This window comes from Pongo abelii, chromosome 8, assembly GCF_028885655.2.
Source record: "Pongo abelii isolate AG06213 chromosome 8, NHGRI_mPonAbe1-v2.0_pri, whole genome shotgun sequence".
Taxonomy (NCBI): domain Eukaryota; kingdom Metazoa; phylum Chordata; class Mammalia; order Primates; family Hominidae; genus Pongo; species Pongo abelii.
Genome location: NC_071993.2, coordinates 85,108,912 through 85,132,826, shown reverse-complemented (window position 1 = coordinate 85,132,826; position 23,915 = coordinate 85,108,912). Strand labels below are relative to the sequence as shown.

The following is a 23,915-nucleotide window of genomic DNA, read 5'->3' as shown; positions in this document are numbered from 1 at the left end:
TCAGTTTCATCTCATCAGCTCAAGGGTTTCTCTGGTTCTACCTGTGTTTCCCCTTACTGCACCATGGCCTGGAAACTCGAGGCAATGAGTTTTGGCAATCACAGGGCTCCCTCATTTGTTTTCCATCTCTTAGTGATCACTGTTATTCATTACCTGATATGCAATATCTTGAAAATTATTCCTTCATTTACTTGTTCAATTTCTTAGTTGTTACAGGTAAGAGGATAAACTCAATTCCTGTTACTGCTTCTTAGAACTAGAAGTCTTTTCTACTTTTTTTTTTTTTTAAATAACAACACTAAGTAAAAGAGAGGGTGAGAGAATAGAAATCATCAGAAAAAAAAAAAAAACAAGAAAAACTTCTATAGCATTTTTGGAAAAGGAGTAACCATAATGAGTCTGAATGAACAAATTTTTGAATGTATAAATGAAAGAAGTTATTATAGGCTTTTAAAATCATTCTCACAGAAAGACTCAAGAGTAGCTTCAAGAAATGCATCACTTACAAGCATGCTTCGTAACTTTCTTCCCAGTATCATTACTTTTATATATTATCAATGCAAAGTATAAGAGTGAAAATTCCCTTCTGGGCATAAAACTCTGTGTAGTTTTAGAACATGTAACTATTTCCCCTGCCCCAATTTGGCTGAGCTAATCCACTTACTATGCATCCGGTTACTTGCATCGAAGGGGACTGTTGATGGCAATGAGACTGAATGTTTTTCCGTAAGACCCAAGTCACATCTTTTGTGGATGATGCAAATGATCATTACTGTTGATGAATTTTAAATAGAACAATCATTTTGATTGCTCTGCTGAGGTCTGACTCAGTAAGACAGCAAAAGCATTTTTCCCATCATGCAGAATTCTCAACAAATCTCAGGATTCTGCCAGACATTTTCATGAAAAATTTGAAAAATGTCCAATGTTTCACATAGTATTAAAAGGTCAATACAACTCCTCTTTTATTTACCATGGTCTATGTGCATTAAATAGAAATGGAATATTGAATAATAGAGAATATTAGAAAGATTAAAATAAAACTTTGAATTTCATAGTTGGTTTTTTTATTTTCTCTCTCCTAAATTTCAATTTCTTTTAAAAATTATTTATAGTGCCTCAAATTCTTTTGCAAAAGGAGCAATAATACATCCACTAAATGTAAATAACAATCCAGTCAGTTATAGCAGGTGGCTGACCTGCTTGGAGGGCAGACACTTCACATCCTCAACAAGCAGAGAAGCAATTATAGCCTGATATAATGCTACAGCTATAAAGACCTTAGAAATTGCCTAGTTCAGGGATGGCACACATCTGGCATGTGGGTCCTCATTCGTCTGTCCTGTGCTTATGGCGAATTTATCAGAAAACACTTTCCTACTGCATTGAGATTCATCTCAGCTGTCTCCAGTCAGTACCCTAGGCAACCACTACTAATCACTAAAAGCAGGACTGCGAAAAAAATCCTATTAGCCATTGAGAATCTAGTCTATTCTCTTAATTTCATAAATTTGAGAACTGAGGCTTTCAATCAGCTGCAGCACTGAAATTGGTACTAGGTTCCTAACTCTGATCACAGTAATTCCAGAATGTCGCCGTAATCCTAGAGGGGCAAACCACTTTTGCATGACACAGGATGACAGGACTGCCATGGAAAGAAGATTAAGGGTCGTTCATCCTGTTCTGCTTATTTCCAGACTGAGTCCAAGTATGAAATGGAAAATTTTAACAAAAAAAGAAAAAAGATTTTTAACTGATTTAGAAAACAAATCCTGTTGTTAAAGGATACTATGAAGACTTTTTTTCATCATTTTTTGTTGGTTTTTTGCCATCCAACTTTACATAGAACCAGAGAGGAATAGTATCTATAAAAAAGTATTACATTGAAAGTCTCTGATACTTCAAAACTCCCTTGTTCCAGTTCGTGATACCTGTAGTTTCTTTAGTAGATATACAGCTTATCAGTACATACTGAATGGTAATTCTGAAAATTAAATTCCAGTGGAGAGAAGGAACCCATTGAGTACAGTGTCACAAGTCTCAAAAGATTATTTTCTAGGGCAGTTTTTGATAAATGGAACAAAAAAGAAGTACATAGCAAGGGAGAGTATTGCAAATGAAGGTTGGGGCACCACAGGTTACTTTTTAAAAAAGGAATATTGAAGATAAGTGAGGATTAAGTAAGTTGCCCAAGATTTTTCAAGTGAAATTGAATTTTGAACCCCAAATCCCTTGACCTGGTTCGTGTTACATTCTACCACTTTACACCCAGCCCTGGCCACTCCTCAGAGATCCTCTCCATTACCAAAAATTACTGACCGAAGTTCAAAATAACAATCACTATTAAGTGAACACTTTTACTGAGCGCTAGGATATATATGCTTACTGCTTTTCACATGCACTACCTCACTTAGTATGCATAGAAAACTTATAAACTTCATTCTTTTATTATAGCCACTTCATAGATAATAAAATGAATCTTAGAGAAGTAATTTGCCTAAGGACTCCTGGCTAGAAAGTGACAGAGCAGATTTGAATAATAATTCATCTAATTCCAAGACAAACTTTCAATCACTATAACAATGTTTTCAGAATCAAGTAAAAGAAACTTAGTCTTGTTTTGTATGTCCCTAAGTATTAATAATACAATTATGAAATAATGTAAGAATTATAAACAATTCATATTCTTTCTCTACTTTTGCTAAAAATCAATAAAAAAGTGAAAGGATATGTAAATGTAAGATTATGAGGAACAAGTAACTAAAAACCATCAAACCAAAGCCCAAATCATGACCTTCTATGCTTAAAAAATACTCTGCTCAATGATACAGTTGGATATAAATTTTTTAAATTTTTTATGTTAAATATTATAATTTGTCACAAACCTCATTCTCATATTTACACACACAAGGACAATTCCAAAAATATATAATGATCGCAGTCCAAATGGATCCTCACAGAATTGAATGTGAGCCTCTTTTTGGCTAGTTGAACAGGCAGAGTTAAGTCTGGGAACTTTTTAAAGGCTGAGGACAAAATGCATCTAAACATTTGTTTCATTGAAGGCTAAAGTCTATGGAATAATGGTGGCAGTTTTTTCTGAAAGGAAGCTCTGAATAGATCAGTTGTTAGAAGTCAGAGGAAGTGGGAGAAGTGAAGATGCAAAGAAGATCAGGGTGTGGAAAGGAAGAGCTTGAACCTGGGGAGCTACTGTTAGAAAAATTAGTATTTTTTAAATATGTGGCCTAACTGATGTTTTAAATAAATAAATATTTTAAATAAATAAATAAATTTTAAATTTTCAGATAAAAAATTTATATATTTATTATATACAATATCTTGTTTTGACATATTTATACATTGTGGAATGGCTAAATTGAGCTAATTACCTTTTTTTTTTTTTTTGAGACAGAGTCTCTCACTCTGTTATCCAGGCTGGAGTGCAGTGGCATGATTTCAGCTCTCTGCAACCTCTGCCTTCCAGGTTCAAGTGATTCTCCTGCCTCAGTGTCCCAAGTAGCTGGGATTACAGACACCTGCCACCATGCCCAGCTAATTTTTGTATTTTTAGTAGAGACGGGGTTTCACCATGTTGGCCAGGCTGGTCCTGAACTCATGACCTCAATGATCCACCTGCCTCAGCTTCCCAAAGTGCTGGCTTTACAAGTGTGAGCCACTGCGTCTGGCCTGAGCTAATTAATATTTGCATTACCTTACATAATTTTTTGTGTGTGTGATGAGAACACTTAATATCTCTCTTAGCAATTTTCAATAATGCATTGTTATTAAATATAGTCACCATGTTGTACAATAGATCTCTTGAACTTATTCCTCCTTACAGAGGAATAAGTGCCACCCCACCCAGCCACTGGTAACAACCATTCTACTCTGCTTCCATGAGTTCAACTTTGTTAGATTCTACATGTAAGTCAGATCATGTAGAACTTGTTTTTCTGTACCTGGCTTATTTCACTTAACATAATGCCCTCCATTTTCATCCATGTTGTCAGAAAGGACAGAATTTCCTTCATTTTTAAGGCTCAATTGTATTCTGTTGTGTACATACACCACGTTTTTAAATCAATTGATTTGTGGATGGACATTTAGGTTGATTCCAAATCTTGGCTATTGTGAATAATGCTGCAACAAACATAGGAGTGCAGATATCTCTTCAACATACTGATTTCATTTCTTTTGGCTATATACCCCGTAGTGGGATTGCTGGATTACATGGGAGTTCTATTTTTAATTTTTGAGGAAGCTTCAAACTGTATTACATAATGACTGTGCTAATTTACATTCCCACCAGTAGTGTACAAGGTTCCCTTTGCTCCACATCCTCTCCAACACCCCTTATCTTTGTCTAATTGATAGCAGCCATTTTAATTGATGCTTGCTAGGTGTGCAAACAACAGATCAGATTTTTGACAAAGGTGCCAAGAACACAATGGGGGAAAGGATAGTCTCTTGAGTAGATGGTGTGTGGGCAATTAGATATCCACATGCAGAAAAATGAAATTACATCTGTAATTGGAATAACATTCCAAAACATATATGCCATACTGTTTTGATTACATATCTGTAAAAAATCAACCTTGACTGTAAATTTCTGGGCTCTCTATTCTGTTCTAAAGAACTCTTCTAAAGTTGTTATGATTCCTTTTGTAGTACATTTTAAAAGGCTGAATACAATTCAGCCTTAAAAATGAAGGAAATTCTGTCCTTTGTGATAACATGGATGAAAATGGAGGGCATTATGTTAAGTGAAATAAGCCAGGCACAGAAAAACAATGAGTGATATCTCACTGTGGTTTTAGTTTAGATTTCACTGATGATTAGTGATTTTGATGATTTTTTGACATACCTGTTAATCGTTTGTATATCTTTTAAAAAATATCTGTTCAAATTCTTTGTCCATTTATTAATTAGGTTATTTGTTTTCTTACTATTGAGTTGTTTGTGTTCCTTATATATTTTGAATTTTAACCCCTTGTCAGCTGTATGGTTTGCAAACATGTTCTCCCATTTCATGGATTATCTCTTTACTCTGTTGATTGTTTTCTTGGCTGTGCAGAAGCTTTTTAATTTGATGTAATCCCATTTGCCTATTTTTACTTTTGTTGCCTATGCTTTTGGGTTCATATTCAAAGAATCATTGCCTAGACCAATGTCATGAAATGTTTCTCCTATGTTTTATTCTAGTAGTTTTACAGTTTCAGATTTTACATAAGTCTTTAATCCATTTTGAGTTAATTTTTTACATGGTGTAAGATACAGGTGTAATTTCATTTTTCTGCATGTGGATATCTAATTGCCCACACACCATCTACTCCAGAGACTATCCTTTCCCCCATTGTGTTCTTGGGACCTTTGTCGAAAATCAATTGACTGTAAATTTCTGGGCTCTCTATTCTGTTCCATTGATCTGTGTATCTGTTTATATGCCATACTGTTTTGATTACATATCTGTATAGTATATTTTGAAGTCAGGTAGTGTGATCCTTCCAGTTTTATTCTTTTTGCTCAAGAAGTATTATTTTCATTTGTCTGAAGCAATGGCCAATTACTTACCAACTGAGAAAGTATCACTAAAGGATAGCTCTTAATAAACGTGTGCAGGCCTTACCCAGAACATTCTGTTTTGGGAAAAAAATTTAAAAACTGCTAAGATTAAAATTATCCTTAGTAAATTCACACTAGAGGATTCATTTACCTTAGAGAACATGAGACCCAATGACACCCCTGCGTATTATTGTAAAGTTTTAGCTACTTGTTTTAATTTCTTGCCGAAAGTCTAAATAAAAGCCGAAAAAAAAAAAAAGCTTTTGCTTGCTAGGTTGCATACAACAGATCAGACACTTGCCCTTAAAAGATGTAACATAGGCCGGGTGATGTGGCCCACGCCTGTAATCCCAGCACTTTGGGGGGCTGAGGTGGGTGGAGCACAAGGTTAGGAGTTCGAGACCAGCCCGGTCAACATGGTGCAATCCCGTCTTTACTAAAAATAGAAAAATTAGCCGGGCATGGTAGCAGGCACCTGTAATCCCAGCTACTCAGGAGGCTGAGGCAGGAGAATCGCTTGAACCCATTGCTTTTTAATTTGAAAATCTATATAATAAAATGTTTCAAACATGCAGAAAAGTTCACAGACTATCCACAATTAAAAATTATACCTACCACCTGGAATCAGCTAATATTAACATTTTGCCATATTTAGATTATTTTCACTTCAGATGATTATCATAGGAAAAAAATGGAACATATAGCTGAAGGCTTTTCCCATTTCATTCTCCTCTCTCCTCAAAGACACAACTCTTCTAAGGTTGTTATGCTTCCTTTTTGTAGTACATTTTAAAATAATTATCACTCATATATTTTTCAATTGTGCACATTATTTTATGAGTTTAACTTTTAAAAAGGTATCTTACTGTGTACAAATTTTTAATTCACGTTATGTTTCAGATTTTTGTTGAAACATGTAAATGTGTTTAATTCACTTTGACTGCTGTATACTGGTCCATCATACATACATACATGTTTTTCCATCCCCCTGTTGATGGGCATGTAGGTTTTTTCCAAATATTTGCTATTACAAAGTGGCACTGATTATCCTTATGCATGTTACCATGTATACATTTTTATGCTTCTCAAGGGTATCTGTAAGGAATTAAATTTATAAGGCATTGCCAAATTCTTCTCCAAAGAGGTTGCTGTTTTGTCACATTTCCCCTACATGTGTTATATTCATACTTTTTAATTTTTGCTTTCCTCATGGATGAGAAATATTATCTCTTAAATGTTTCGTTGGTAATTAATAGGTCTGACTACTTTTTCTTAAGATTTTTGGCCAGCTTCCTCTGCAAATTTTCACTTCATGCCTTTTTCCAGCTTTCTATCTGTTGTTAGTTTTTCTCTTACTAATTGGTGGAAGTTTTTTATACATCCTGAATACTATTCTTCTCTTGGTTATATATCTCCAAGTTTGAGACTTGTATGTTAACATACCCAAAAAATGTAATCAAATCTATCAATCTCTTCTCTATGGTTTCAACCTTTGCATTTTGTTTAAGAAAATTTTTCCTGCCTTATCATAAAAACTTCTATATTTTATTAGTAATTTTACCTTTTTGTTTTTTTACATTTAGGTATTTCTTCCTCATGGAAATTTTTTGGCGATAGACCTAACTCTTTTGCCACATGAATAGAAATTTATTCCAGTAACTGTTAACTAAAGAGTCCATTATTTTCCAACTTAATATTTTGTCACCTCTCACATACCAAGTTTTGTTTCTGCACTCTATTTTATGTTTCATGTATCTATTCATTTATCCTGATATCAATATCACACTATTTTAAGCACTATAGCTGTATAGTAAGTCTTCAGTCACAGGTTGGGTTCCGGTGGGAGGAAAATCCTGAGATAGAACTTAGCATGAAGGAGGTTTATTAGGGATTCTCTTTTGAATCAAAACCTGTGGAAGGGAAAGAAAACGAGATGAATTGGGAAGACAGAGAAGTTGAGGTGTGATGCATTCCCAGTGAAGGCCTCAGCCAACCTCACAGGAAGCTCGGGAGCTAGGATGGCTTTTCAGGGTTGTCCCAAGCATGGATCAGGAAACTGCCCTGGACAGCCAGCATGACCTTGAGCTAGATGGCTCTTTTAAACTTAAGATATTTCATATATCTTAAGTTGAATTGCATTTAATATATTAAATATCTTAAGTTGAAAAGAGCCATCTAGCTCAAGGTCACGCCCACTGTTGAAGGCAATATCTTAAGGCAGCTGACAACTAAGGAGAGTGTCTCTTGGCAGCACTATCAATATTTGGGGCAATAAATTCTTCATACCTAAAAAGAGAGCTGTGTGACACATCACATCCGCTTTTGTTTTTCTTATTTAAAATTACCTCAACCATTCTTGGCACTTTATTGCCCATATGAATTTTGTAATTGTCTTATAAAATTCTACAAAACAAAACACCTGTTGGGATTATGATTGGAATTTACTCAAATGCGTAAATTACTTGCAGAAAAATGACATTTAAGATAATGAGTTACTCATTTGCTGACCATGGTCTTTCTATTTATTTAATTCTTTTTTTATGGCCTGCAATAATATTTTATATTTTCCATAATGTTCTTGCACATCATTTGTTAGATTTATTCCTGGGTGTATGAGAGTTTATATCATTGTTTCAATTGTGAAAGTTTTTACCATTATTAAATTTTCAAAATTGTTTCAAATTGTATATAGGAATTCACTGATTCTTCTCTCTTGATCTCATACCTGGCAACTTTGATGAGCTCTTATTATTTCAATTTGTCTGTAAATCCACTTGGAATTTTCATGTAGAGAAAAATATAGCCCATGCTATTTATTTCTTTTTCTTAGTGAGATAGGACACTAAAGTGCAACACTGAATAGAAGCAGTAATAGTTGGTATTCTTATTAAGTTCCTGACTTTAAAGAGAATGCTAAATAACCTTGATCAGGTTAAGAAAGTTCCCTTCAAATTCTATTTTTTTCTAAAAGGATATTTTAAATCAATGTTCTAAACATTTTAGAGATACAACATTAATGAGTTATTATTGATGAAGTCGACACTTGTTGAGTGTAAGCACTATTATTATCTATGTTTTACAGATAAGAAAATTAAGGGAAGTAACTTATCTAAGAACACACAACTAGTAAATTGTAGTTAGGATTTGGACATAGGTGGTGTCTTCAGAGCACATATTAACTGAGATACTTTCTCTCAAGCTCTCCAGCAAGCACATCCAACTTCCTCAACATTATTTACTACTACTTAATTTTTAACTTAGTTTAACTTTGTCCCCAAATTTCCTTTTTTACCCAGAGTCCCAGACTAATGATACCTTGCCAATTCCAGACCCAACTTTACAGAAGAGGCAATCCTTTTATCATCCCAGCTTTGAGATCTGTGCAAAAATCTCAGTTCTATCTTTCAGCTTTTGGCAAAGGCCAAGCTATATTTCAGGCCCTTGCATGGGCACTAAAACCCAGTTTCCTGGACATTAAAGTTATGTTTGGAAAAAATACCTCCACTAGGCAGTCATTAGGACAATAGCTCACATGCTTACTATCCTGTTTTCATGTTTCTTCTTTGTTGTTGTATCATCTAATGTTTCTCTTCATTGCATGTCATCATAATTTTTTGCTATATTATTATTCAACATTTCTATGTGTTTGGACCCATGGAGATGGGAGGCAAGGGAGGGTTCCTCAGTGTCATCTCCATTCCAATATTGCTGGAACTTCTACCTCTAAGCTCTTCTTAGCATTTCCCTGGCTTCTGCCTCTGGTCATTGTGTTAAACTGGCTCAAACACTTCAAATTTTCTTAATAATGCACAGATTTGCAGCCATCTGTAATGCAGAGGAACAAGGTTCCCTCTGTGTGACACTTAGGTACCAAAGGAAGGAAAAAGCCATGTTACCTGGGCCTAAAGATGGCATTTTCCATTGGAATAGATTTTCAGGCACTGCTCTGTACTCCAACCCACTGCCTCCCTCCTACTCTCAGGCCCTGTTGCTGAATCTACCCCTCATGGAACCAGATTTTATGTGTCTAATGACTCACTGGATATCAGTAGCCCTGCAATCTCTTTCCATTATCTGGCCTCTGCTGCCACCCACCCTTCCTTCTAGTGAGCCTCCCCACCTCTGCCACCCCCAGAAGACTCTGTAGATGCAAATCGATACTTGTTCAGGGATGGGGTGAGTGGAGAGGAATGTCACCTCACTGTGCATTATGGACTTACCCAGTTTCAGCTCTCGCCCGTCAAGACCCTTTTCTGTATACTGAAAACAAAGCAAGTAAAATCTGTGAAGTGAACTTTTAAAAAATAAGAATAAATTAACACTTTTGTTTCAAATGGAGCTGTTTTCTCTGCAGTAAAGAGATTTCCTGTCAGTTCTCTGTTCATAAAAGATAAGTAAAATGACTACATAAGACCTGAATCTGGGTCCTACCTTTCCAAGGCATTAAATCAGAATTTCAAGACAGAAAGTTAAAGTCTAGATATAGTGTGACTATCCACAATTAAAAAGCTAATGTGAGTGAAGTCCACTTCTATTCACTTGGCAGACAAACTCCTTCAACAAATATATATATACACACACATATATATTTGTATACATATAGTATATATAATGTATATATGATATATATAATCTATATCATATAGAAATATATATATTTATTATTTTCATCCATTAAAATTCACCTATTTTTGAGGAATATACAGCTCTATGAATTTTAACACATGCATAGATTCATATAACTAATATCACAGTCAGGAAAAAGATAGTTCCATAATGCCCAAAATTCCTTTGTGCTGCTTCTGGGAGTCATACCCTTCCCTCATCTGTAACTCACTCCCCCCATCCACACAGCCACTGATCTGTTCTCTGTCACTATAGTTTTTGTCTTTTCCAGAATGACATGTAAATCAATGATGTAGTATGCAATTTTTTAAAGACTGGCTTATTTCATTTACTAGACTGTATTTGGAATTAATCCATATTTTTACATGGATCAATAGTTTGTTTCTGTTTAATGCTGAATAATATTCCATTATTTGAGTTTGCTGTAATTTGTTTAGCCATTCACCTGTTGAAGAAACTTTCAGTTGTTTTCAGTTTGGGCAATTGTGAATAAATGCTGCTTAAATGTTTCTGTACGGGTCTTTATGTTAATGTAAGTGTTCATTTTTCTGGGTAAATAATTAGGAGTGGGGTTTCTGGGTCATATAGTAAGTGTAGGTTTAACGTCATAAAAAACTGACAAACTATTTTATAGAGTTTTGCCATTATACCTCCCTGCAGCAATTTTTGAAAGCCCTCAGGGTTCCCCATCTTTGCCAGAACTTGGTAGTGCCAGTTTTGGATTCTTTGATTTTTTTTTTTAACTTAGCATTCTGTAATGACTGTGTAGTGGTATATGGCTGGCAAGAAAGCACACAAAAAGATGCTGAACATCATTAATCACTTGGAAAATGCAAATCAACCACTTAAAACTCTTAGAAAAAGGGTATTAGGTTTTATACTAAGGACATAAGAAATATTTTCTTCTGGGAGTGCAGTAATGTTGGAAGACTCTCAACTAGATATTGCCTATGGATAGGAAAAAGCAGCTCCAACAAAGATTTTGGAAGAATGCCTGGTCTAAAAATAAGAAAACATACTCCACAGTGTTCTGAAAGTCACTTGCTGAGTATCTCTAATCTGTTGTTGGAAATCAGGTCTAGAATTGATTTTCTAATAATGGATTTTTGACAGCTGTTTAAAAAGTATTATTTTTGTAGTGAAAAGTGTTATTTTTCTGTGCTGTCTGAAAATTCAACAGTCCCTTCACTAAAGAAACATGTGTTACATACAATTAAATCAGGGGAAACTGAGTTATGGGGCATCAGTCCCACCAAATGTTTCTATAAAGCTGAGACACTGCAGTGGTTGATTTAAGTGCCAGAAACTTGAGGTGAAATTATAGCCATAGACTTAAGACCCTACTGAAAGAAATTGTCCCCTACAAGTTATCCTCCCTGACGAGTTCCAAAAGCCTCTGTTCCTTTGGCCTTCTCTAGTTTCTCCTCAGCTCTTTGCAACTGTGAACCTTTCCCTCCCACTTACTTCTTAGTGAGCCTTGAAGGACTCCCAAGCACAGGCCTCCCAGTCCCTGGTCTCTCTTTGTGTCTCTTCCTCCCTCTGACTCCCCCTAATCTCAACCTCAGGCTTCTAGCCAGGAGCACTTTCCCTTCTTTCAGCTAGACAGGCTTCTCAGGATTGAAGGGGCCATTTTTCTCTCTGTGGCCTCTGAAGGCTCCCACAGAGGTTCTCTAATTATCCCTTCCTACTCTGAGAATTCTTTTCTCCATTTGTCAGGCTTGACAGCACGTTTCTTTACTTTGAGCTTTGGCAGCACTGTTAACTGAATTCCCCAGTTCACACTGATGTCTCGCTTGAGTTACCTTTCTTTTCCCCCAGATACAAGTGAGTTTTCAATTTGTCTCGTTCCAATTTCATACCATCTGTTTTCTTTGACCACCTCTGTCCCAATACACATTGTAAATTATTTATTTAAAGCCATTTAAGTCCATCTCTAAATTGATGGCCCCATTGATCAATGAATAATCACCACAATAAGAATACATTTTCCATTTGCTTCATTATAGGTCTCTTTCTGGGGATGTAGTATCAGAACAGCACTTTGGAATCAATTATTTTTATCTATTCTTTCTGGACATAAGAGATAATATTCTTCAAGAGGAAGGATGGCCTGAGAGAAGTTAAGATGAAAGCGTGGCACTTTGGTCACAGACAAATTTTAGTCCTTATGCTGTTGTTGACTCATGATAGGACATCAGAAAAGCCATTTAGAAGTGTGCTTGTCTGTCAGGTGAGGATAAACTGCCTCTCAGGTTTCAGATGTGGAAGAAGTTGCTAAATCAGTTACCTAACACATTGTGCTTTGTAGCTCATCCGTTGTCAGGTACCTGAGCCAAGAAGTAGGAAAATGGCTCTCTGGATATTGTCACACATCCTTCATAGGTGAGTCAATTCTTCTGTCCAAAAGAACTCATGCATGGAACTTAGATAAATATTTTTAACTAACTCAGAGATGAGTCTATCAGGGCAATGAACTTACATATGAAAACTTAAAGGAAAAAAAGCTTTACCCCAGTTTAGTATCATTTTTGAATCATTCTAGCCTTGAACCCGCAGGGTCAAAAGAACTTATGGATATTTCTCATTTTACCACTAAGAGACACTGTAATTAATGAACCAATAATTTAATACCCATCAGCTGTTTATAGATTATAAGCTCCATCAGAGCAGAGATGGTACCTTGTGTTTAATATATACTTGTTTAATGAATAAATAAGCAAATAAATGACTTTTTGGTTAAACAGCCAAAATATAATTTAAATATGAAACCAATGTCAGGACTTTGTTGTGCCAGGTATTTTGAGATACTTAGGAATCAAACAATCAATTCCACTTGTCATGTGTTGCTGGCACAGCTGAAAACTACCATTTGGTGTGTGCAGGCAGATAGAGATCTTTCAAGGGGTTCTTCTAATTTTTAATAAATGGAAAGATCATTTTTTGGTTTTTTGCTTTGTTGTTTGAGTCTTCTAAGTAGAATTTATTTACTGGCCTACACATGTTGGGCCTGAGGTATAAAAATGTAAGAGACTCTATTTACACAGGCAAATTAAATTAGAAGTCTGAATTATGATAGGTCCACAGAATTTATTAATCAACAAAATAGACCCATTGCTACCAACTTAACCTCTATTAAATATTGGTCCTCTAATCAGTCCTGTATATGGAAGTATCTATTTTTTCTAGAGTGTGAAATAACAGTAGTCTCTGTCTACCTTCATAATTCTGATGTTTTGTGCCACTGGAACTGCCTGGGATTCCAACTATAGCTGTTGAGCTCCCTCTGGATATAGCTGAAGCTCTGTTGGAGGTAGACCATTATACCAAGGATCACAGTCAGGCTTATTTAAATGTAGTTTCTATAGTAGTCACTGACTTGGCAGCCCAGGGAGTAACCTCTTCCATGGTAATCTGTAATGACAATCCCATATCAAAGCAGGATCCTCACTTTGTTGTGCACTCATCCCAAGGACTGTGCTTAAATGCCTTCAGCAAGTAGCTCAGTTTTCCCCTCTGCCAGCCATCATCTTCATAATACATTTTGATAACTCTTCCAACTCTGTAGCCTGAACCATCTATATTGTAACCCCCAATTTAGAGATTGAAACTATTCAAAATTGCATTGTATCCTGAATCTCAAGCTCTAATTCACGAGTAAATGTAACTCAGGTTGAGACGAAAATAATGAGTAAAATTAGAGAGGAGTAAAATTTAAAAGGAAAAATGATCCTTTTGAATATTAAGAGACATAAGCATGTCTTAACAACAGCGAGTAAAAGAGAGTGCAAAAGCCATTCAACATGGCAAGGTAAAAGGTGATAGAGTAGAATCAAGAGTTCAGAGTCAGGAGATAGGCAGTAGAGGGCATTAGGAGTTTTGGAAGTCACACTAAGAAGTTTGGACTTTATCTTAAAGCTATTGAAGGCCTTTCAGCAGGGTTGTAAGAAGATAAGATTTGTGATTTTTGGAAACATAATCTGGCTCTGGAATGGAGTAGGGATTTGAACAAGATAAGGCATGTGGCTAGGAGCCCTGTAGGAAGATGTTGCAAGAATCTGATGAAGACATATTGGTGACCTGAGCTTGAGTGTGGCAGTAAGAACAAGGAGAGATGGATGAACTGGGGAGAATTTCAGGAAAGAGAATTGGTAAGCATTGGTGATAAATAGAATCAAAGGGTGAGGGAGAGGGACTTGCTAGAAATGATTCCCAGATAAGTGGTTTAGGCAACTGGATGACGGAAGACAGCGTTCAGTTCAGTTTTAGAGAAGTTTGAGGCAGCCATCAGAACTCCAAATAGAAATATACATAAGACATTTAAATAGTTGTATCTGGAACACAGAAGAAAGGTTTGAGTTAGAGATACAGATTGGGGAACACGTATGTACATAGATGGTAGCTGAAACAAAAGGATTGGATAAGATGGCAAAGGGAACAAACAAAATGAGAAAATAAGAGTGTTTATGACTCAGACTTAGCTCTCTAGAAAGCAGACCCTTGGATTGAAGCTGCTGTCCTACAATTTTTTCTTTTTTTTAGAGAGAGAGTGCAATCACATGGAAGCAGGGGTGAAAAGGGGGAATTAGATAAGGAAGAAAAAATGAGCTAACAGAAGCTTGTTTTACCCAGTTGGATGCTGCTTAATATTAAGTGGTACCATTCTTCAAGAGACGTAAGCTCATAACTGGGTGGGGAAGGAGTCAGAAAGGAATACTATATCACCCCCAAATCCTCCATTGGTCAAATACTTGCCCTAGTGTCATTAACTTTTTCACTTTTCCCACCCTTCAATACACACATCTCTGCTTTTGAGTTGCTCCTTGCATGGGTGACAAGTAGGATCTGTAGCATCTTATGAATCACTGGCCACAGGAAAGCCACAAATTGGAAGGCAAGAGGCTTACAGTGGGCATGACGGCACTGCTGGTCAGACCCATGTGAATTTAGTCAGGCAGTCACTAGCAAAGCCCATCCAAAGCTGGTCACCACGGTAGTGGCAGGAGTGAAACAAAGGGGAAAGGACTTCAGATACAGGTAAAGCCAAGAAGGCCCAAGTTGGTTGATAAAAAGTAAATGCATTCTCTAGATCAGATGTCTGTCTAATACTAATAGTATTAGTAATAATATTAATATTAGTACTGACAAACACTAATACTTATGGGATGGCCAGAGGAAGAGAAGTGGTAAAGGAGACTAAACATGGGTAAGAAATAACTGCTAGAAAGATGGAGGCAAGGGAGTGACTGAAAATGAGGAGTGACTAGCAAGTGGAGAGACAGGTGTGCTACATTCCAGCAAGATGAATGATTCCCCCAAATTTTCCACCTTTGTACCATTGTTAATTATGTTCTCTCTTCATTAAGTATCTTCTGCTCAATTGCATTCCTCCCAATCTGTCCTTATAATTTTACCCATTTAGCAAGTAATGAATCACCTCACTCAGCAAGTTTTTCATTTTCTTCTCCATTCAAACCAGAGGTCATTTCCCCTCATCAATCCACTTATAGCACTTACAACACATTTCCCTTTGGGGTGTTGTTACCCATGTATATGTTTTAAACTTTTGGTCATCTTTGTTTCTCCTTCAATGCTTTGGCAGTCATAGGGGCCCTCAGGATATTTGTTGATTGTAAATGACATGAAGGATGAAATAATAATTGAAAAGCTATGCTCAGAGACTAATCAGCTAGCTAATATTTCACAGGGCTAAGTTCCATAATGATTATCACTTAAGTCCAGAGTTTAAGAAGGCAATGAGTTTTCAAGGCCAGAAAGTGAGAACGAGCTGGGGTTTTCTCTTTTTATCTTCCTCTGCCTCAATTTTTGTCTGTCTTCTATTTTCTCTTATTTACCCTTTACTATTTACTGCTATCTCCTTTCTTCATTCTTCATGGCTGTCCTTCATTCTCTCCCCATTTCCTATTAAGCCCATCTGTCCTTACTCCTTCCTCCTTTGCCTTCCCATTTTTAGAGTTTTTTTAAAGCACCTATTATGTATAAGACATTTAAAGGGAAATTACTGACCTGAAGGAAAAGGAAATCTAATTAAGCACAGACATCTTGATACAATTTTAATCAAGAGTCTTCTATCAATACCTTCTATTTCTGCTTTCTCTTCTCCTGCCTCTTGCCATCCTCATTCTTGCCTCCAATTCCTGACAAGTGCAGGTCATTTCGACCGATCAATCGAGTGCACTATAGTTTTGGGTTTGCAAGCTTGAGCTTCAACCACAAGCACGCTTTTGTGCAAGGTCAGTTCTACCACTTGCCAGCAGAGTAACCCAGGGCAATTAATTAAGCCTCAGTTTCCTTATAAGAAAAATGAGAATAATAATAATAACATTTACTTCATAGTACTCTTGTGAGATTTAGAGATAATGACATAACTGTCTGGTACAGAGGTATATATAAATCAATAAACAAAACTGTGATAATGATAATCACCATAGTATATCATCATTATTAAGTCACAGTCTACATTTTACGTTTGAAAACAAGATTTGAGATGATTATAGCTGCTAGAAATCACAGACAATGAAACAAAGCTGTTTATATATCATGTGACTTTTAGTAGGGGTATGAATGGGTAGAGGAATTATCTCACTCTGTGGGAACCAATATGGGAGCATTTGACTGAATTTGAATGGGTGAGAGGCAATATTCTACTCTCCATCCTCCTAACCTTCCATCCTTCCCCTTATAATGACTAAGTAAAGTATGTCTCCTCAAATAAGAAGGGAGAGTGTTTTATGTTTAAATTTAGTCCCATGCTATAAATTTCTAACTCTACCCAGGGACATGGGCTGTTTCTGTTAAGAAGACCCCACAAAAGGATCAGGCTAATGTTTTTCCAGACTGTGTTCTTGGTATGCTATTGGCACTGACAGTCCCTATGGTTACACATTCTGTTAGCCAGAGCACTTCCTTCAAGCAAGCAGAGCTATAGGAAACAGAATGAAGGAGGCAGCAGAAAAATGGCCAGCAAGCAGTATTGTCAGGAAAAGTAATGCGGTTCAGAATGATTTATGAAAGAATGACTTGTGAAACAGAGACTGGCAAAGGCAGGAGGAATAATAACATGTTGAAAAGACTCTGGAATAAAGGGAGAAAAGAAAGCACTTAGCCAAAAAAAAAAAAAAAAAAAAAAAAGAACATAGGGGTAGAAAAAGTAACTAATTCAAAGATAGGTTGCAGTGAATTTTGTTTTCAGTTCCTAAATTATTATGTGGAGAAGAAAGGACATTTAACTTGTAAACTTAAGACATTTGGGGCTATTTTAATGCTCAAAAATTTATTTTCTAAAATTTGGATGTTAAACCTGTCTGATGATTTAGAGTCCCCATACCTCCAGCCCCAGAGAAATAGTTCTTCAGCTTTTTTGGAAACATAAGACACTCTTAATAATCTAATGAGGAGTTGTAAACCCTTCCCCCTAGAAAAAAATGCACTTATAAACAAAATATTACATGGAAAATTTTAGTGGTTTATGGACATGGACACACTAGTGTATTCATGGACTCCAATATTCTCTGTTAAAGAGACTGAAATAAAATCTTTTACTCTCATTTGACTGATGGCTTATCTGAAAGACATCACTATTTTCTGAAAAGAATAGTGATATCTTCAAATGGTAAGCCTTGGGAAGAACAGCAAATTTGTACTTAATCTCAAACTCTAAAAAAAATTAAAACCTTCACGCTGTTTATGTTATACTACAAATTAAATATAACATTAGCAGGGCTGTCAGATCGACTTCACAACCTCTGCTTATGTGTTTTCTCTAAGGGCCTGAATTACATAACAGAAAATAAAAATTGTGTATTTCAGCTGTTCTACTTTATGTAGATTGCTTGTCTAGTCAGAGGCAAGGTGTCTTCAGGGAGAACAGGGCACAGAGGGTAGAGGCTGGAGGAGGCAGGGTGGAGAGAAAAAGGGCCAGAGAGGAACTAGGAATTAGAAAGAAATTTAGAAACCTCCTGTACATGGTGAATAAATGGTGAACATAGGAAGTGCAGACAATTAAAATCAGGAAATAGCCAAAACACACAATCAATTTGATATAAGGACTCTGTACAGAGTAAATCTTAAGACTCAAAAACTAAATTTAAGGAATTATGAATTGCTAAATGCAATGTAGAATCCTAGATTGAATCTTGGGATAGAAATGGTTCATCAGTGGAAACATTGGGGAAATCTGAATAAAGTTTATAATTCAGTGAATAGTATTGTCCCAGTGTTAGTTTTTAATTTTCATAAACGTGTCATGATTATATAAGATGCTGACATTAGGGGAAGTTGGGTAAGGGTTTACTGCAACTCTCTGTACTATCTTTGTAACATTTCTATACATTAAAATAATTTTAAAGCAAAAGGTTAACATTTTAAAAAAGGAATCCTGAATAGAGAAATGAAAATAGATCTTGAATACATTATTAAATAATCAAATGTGGTTTCAGAAAACTAAGTGCTAATCCATCCCGCTTTGAAAGAAAGATTTCACCTGGTTCCTCAGCCTGCCCTGGCATTTTGTCTTTCTGTTGTCATAGTCCCACTTTATATCAAATCTGGTCCCTTTTACCAGGCTTCATTTCATCCACAAGGAAAGAAAAATGCCTGGGTGACCATGACTTACTTAGCCTTTCATATTCTGGATTTAGCATTTCTATTTCCTGAAGCAAAAAGCTTCCTCTTTAACCTTTCTCATCAATGAAATTAATCCGGCAATTAATCATTTCTGTTCTTTTCAAGCTTGCTTCAAAATTTCAGTTCCTCCTAAGATCCTATCTATGCACATTCAGTTTAATTGGGTGGAAAAATATCTAATGTGGACTATTAAATGGATGTCTTGGTGTAAATGAGCAGTAGGGGAAGAAAATACCGCTTTTCCAATGTTTAAGGAATGATATTGGCTGGCTGAATAAAAACAGATTCATTGAACGTTTTTATATACTCCAATACAACAAATATGTATTGAAAGCCTTTTACAAGCCACATGATGGAAAAACAAAGATAAATGAAATCCCTAACTTCAAAGAGAGTCCATTCTAGGGAAGACACAACACAGCCTAGTAGAGAGGCAATTTCAGTGTGTTAATTGCTATTAGAGAAGTATAGTATAGGGTCTGATGGGATTGTGTAAGAAAGGCATTGGGACTATGGCCAAATGCACATTCAATCATTTTTTTTACCAAGTTTTAAACACTTACGAAACACACTGAAATAGTGCTTTCCCATGGCTTTTTTAACAGATGCCTTTTCCCTATACACAAAGGATCTTCAAATTGTTCTACCCTAGACACAAAGCATCTGTGACATGCCATTTTCTGTGAAACACATTGTTGCATTTTTGTCTAACATGTTATTTTCCCAATGACTATTTATCAACTGCTCTATGTTTGTCTAATGAACAAAAAGTGCAAGGCAAGGAAATAAACCTCAGCAAAACAATGAAAAGGCAACCATGCATCATCGATTTAGCAGGGGAGGAAAGGAACAAATAAAAACAGCACAGAGACTCAGTTGATTCTGAATACCAGGAAACAGCATCTGTGTTTCTCAGCAAGTAAATAGCATGAACTCTGCCAACTAGTTGGAAGCACTGAGAAAAAATAAAAAGCCAGCCAAGTTTTAATTAAAAAAAAAAAACAAAAAAAACTATTCAGCTGTATTCAGGTGATCCAACAGGACACAGTCACAATCAAGAGGCTAACGAAGCAGTAATAAGATTATACACACAGTACAAATTCCTGCCCATACACAGTAACTTGTTTTACCATTACCACCAATTCAACCAAGGAAAATATTTTAATATCTAGAGCTACTCATGTATCAGTCAGCTTGGATTGCCATAACAAAATACCATTGACTTTGGGGCTTAAACAATAGAAGTTTTTATTTCCCACAGTTCTGATGCAAATAACGGGTAGAAAACAATATAAAACCACAGGTTAAAAAGTAGCTTCTGGATACACATCTTCTAAAAGCAATCAACTAACTGCAGCATGTCTAGAGGTGTCAGTACCTTAGGCTTACCTTCCTGATTATCAAAACGAATAGAGTATCCTAGGGAACCAGCCTATCACACATGATAGGAAATAATGTAGTAGTAGGATTAAGACTAGGCAAAAGGCAGCAGATGCAAAGACGGTGCTAGTAGACGAATAGTATTTAAAAATATGAGAAATAGTAACTTTCTAAACTTACATTCAAATTAAAATAATGTATTGATCTTCTGAAGGTAGCTTTGGAAGAATGTTTAAAGGCATATTATGAGGACGTGTGTGTGTGTGTGTGTATTTCCCCAGCTCTATCCTGAATGTCTGGAGTGCCTTAAGGTGGCACATTTTAACCTCCCAAATCTAGGCATCCATATTTATTATGTAGAATTGTAACTGCATCAAACTAATACGGTTCAACTTTTATGTAACAAAGTTGTGAGTTGTTTTTCAGTTTCCATAGACTCCAGGTTGAAGGTCAGGTAACCTGAGCATGTCCGGATCAACCAAATGTGCAACCCCGGGTGGAGCCTAAGTGCTCTGACCAGGAGTGAGGACTGAATTAAGAAGCATGTATACATATGTAACTAACCTGCACATTGTGCACATGTACCCTAAAACTTAAAGTATAATAATAATAAAATAAAATAAAAAGAATTTCAAAAGGAAAAAAAAAAAGAAGCAGACACCATATGGCAGGATCCAGGGGCCAATCAGATACAGTCGTGTCATCACCCCATGGCAGGATCCAATCAGATCATGCCTCTTGGCATCACCGCATTGAAAATTCAATCAGATCACATCTCATTACCCTATGCTTATACAACTTGACCCAGCCCCTGGTTCAGGGAGGCACTGGTTTAGGAACTATCCCAATGTTCTCCTTACTTGTTATAAGTAATAAAATCTCCTTGCTAAATGCTCCTTGGTCAGTGTCATTAGGCTTATACTCACCAAGTGACCAAACCCCCCCATTGTGTGAGTAACAGAATGTATTGACAAATATTTTTCCATAACTTATTAAAGTGAAATGAAGTAAAATATATAATACTTTAACAAAGAATGATTTTTTAATGTGATAAAAGGAACTCTAGCACAAACACAAATATAGCTCATAAATTTGGACAATGTACTTAGCTTCACTAGTCATAAAATTCCTCAATTGTAAAATGAGGACGTTAAAATCTGATATGTTAAGATTCCTTTGAATTTTGAGACTACATATCTTTTTTATATGACTGAACTTCTAAGTATAAAGACTGCAGAGACTCTGATTAGATAAAATGTTAAGCATTTTAAAAAACATTCTAACTTAAAAATACCATTTTACTTTTTGTACCGTTTACATTTCATAATTTCTCCCATTTTTGTGATTTTCACATTTAATATGTTATATATAATGTTATAAAAATAGATTGAAGTTTTAAGGAAAGTTCATTATTATTAAAAGTTCAGTACTCTGAGTGTGGGCTTTCTGACAATAAAATACACCAGAGCAAAAGCCCAAGAAAGTACAACAAAGAGGTATACTAATTGACAAAATAGCTGCTGCAACATGCCACAGGCACTTCAGGCCTAACATTTCTGAAAAAGCATGGAACATGTGGATTCCCAGGAAAAAACTGCCTCAGATCACTTGTAACAGGAAGAAATAGTAAGTGACCTCTTTAACCAATACTCACTAGTAGATACTACATCTTTCCCGCGGCATTTTTGTTTGTTTGCGTGTTATTGAGAACAGAGCAAGGAAAGGCACTGTTTTCTCCAGGTAGTTGTTTTTGAACAAGTGAGGGCAAGCTATACCCCTGCATCAGTACTTTGTGGCTGAAAACCCTCCCTCCGAAGGCTATCCATGTCAAAGCGGGTGGAGACCTCACAGTGCACTAATAATGTGTCATCCTTAATGAAAGTTCTTTGTCTTAGGGCTTCCAGATTCATAAAAGTTACATAGCCAAAACCTTTCGGGTTCCGTAGGATTGTGGGTCGCTGGAAAGCAAGCAGCTCTGGTTTGGTATCCATTATATCTTCGTGGTTTTGCCTTACAGGTGCTTCAGACTGATCAAGAATTGTGAGGCATATTGTATCCTGGAAGGGCCAAGGGAGGTGGCTGTCATACTCCCCTTGCATTGTGTGGACAAAAAGGGATATATAGTTTGCACAGCGCTGAGCAGTCGGTAACGGAATGTGCAAGAGCATGCACAGTTTGTACCTGGGTTTGCCCATGTAGAATCCAGGGCTATGAATCACAACAAGTTTCTGCTCTTCTTAACATTTCAAATGCATTCCCAATCTTCCAAATGTAAATTCCGTTGCACTGCTGTGATTCAATTTCAGCAACTTTGTCCTCAAGGGTTCGAATGGTTCGTTTGAGCTCACTTACATACATACTCTGAGTTTCCATTTTATCAGTCAGCTCCCGGATTTGATGACCTTGTCTTACAAGGCGACCCTCTAACTGGTAAATAGTTTCCTGGAAATTCCGGACCTCTGAGATATACCCAGAGTCGGGTATAAGGCTCAAACTATGAACAGCCTGGGCCAACATTCTCATGTTTGACTGGGTGTTCTCTTGTAGGTGGCGTGCCAAGTGATTCCTCCGCATCTTTTCATGGCTACCAAAAGTACTGAATGTGCATGGAATTGGGGCTGTAGGGCAGTCTAGGTCATAAGGTTAGGCATCTGTTCTCTGATGAGTATAGTATTGCAGTACTCACAGATGACATTTGACAAAGGACAGTTCTGGTCATGGATCTCTTTATCTTCAAATGCCATTGATGCAGCACAGTTGTCACAAGATACCTGCCTCCTTGGATATTAATCTGAATATTAATATGGAATTTTTGGAAGGGACGCTGGCATTGGGGACAATCCATAAGAGCAAACTCACAATGTGCTTGATGATCCACAAGATGTCTCAGTTCCATCTTGTGCAAACAGCCTTCATTTGGACACTTCACTATCAGAGAAAGAATCTCACGTTTTGCAAAATTGTCTGGAAATAGTTTATTTTCCAGCAGTATTTCATTGTCAACTGGATATTTGTGACCTGCATCCCTTATTGATTTTATGATGCAGGCTTTGCAGAACCTATGGCTGCATGGCGTTTGCACTGCTTCTCGTAATGCCATCAAGCAGATGGGGCATTCATACTTGCTTTCCAGGGATGGGCCAAACTCTACATCATATCCCTGGATCTCCTCCATAAAGGAGCTGGAGAGGTTCCCCGTGCTGACAGTTCCGCCCACACTATCATTTTTTCTTGCAGCGCTACAGGAGCTGGCCATGGCCACACAGTAGTCACTTTCAGACTGGCTGGATCCACAGCTGTTTTCACAGTTTAGCAGACTCATAGTAACTTGATTATCACTTGCTCGCTCAAGAGCACCGGGCGGCCGAACCAGGCGGGCAGGCGCACGACTCTACGCAGCCAAGGCGCTGGTAGAGGACGGACACAGACACTGCGCTCTGAGACAAGGCTGCTTGGACGCCAAGCCCCAGGTGCGGACGCCACTGCTTCCGCCTTCTCTAAAACATTTTTTCGCATTACACCCTGTGAGAAAGATTCCAGTCTCCACTCTGCAAATGAGAAAACTGAAGAAAAGGCAGGTGAAGTGATTTAGTTGAGCTTGTACCACTAGCCAGTGGATAAGACTCTGATCGCCCTGTTTGACTCTAAATCCAGTATTGTTTCTCTACCTGTCTGATAGTATATTCTACTCTTCAGTCCACACG

At 36.8% G+C, this 23,915-nt stretch overlaps 1 pseudogene; it reads right to left on the bottom strand.

Annotated features, from left to right (window-relative positions):
* Positions 1-21,730: 21,730 nt before the first annotated feature.
* LOC100459556 (TNF receptor-associated factor 6-like) lies at positions 21,731-23,557 on the bottom strand (annotated as a pseudogene).
* Positions 23,558-23,915: the final 358 nt, after the last annotated feature.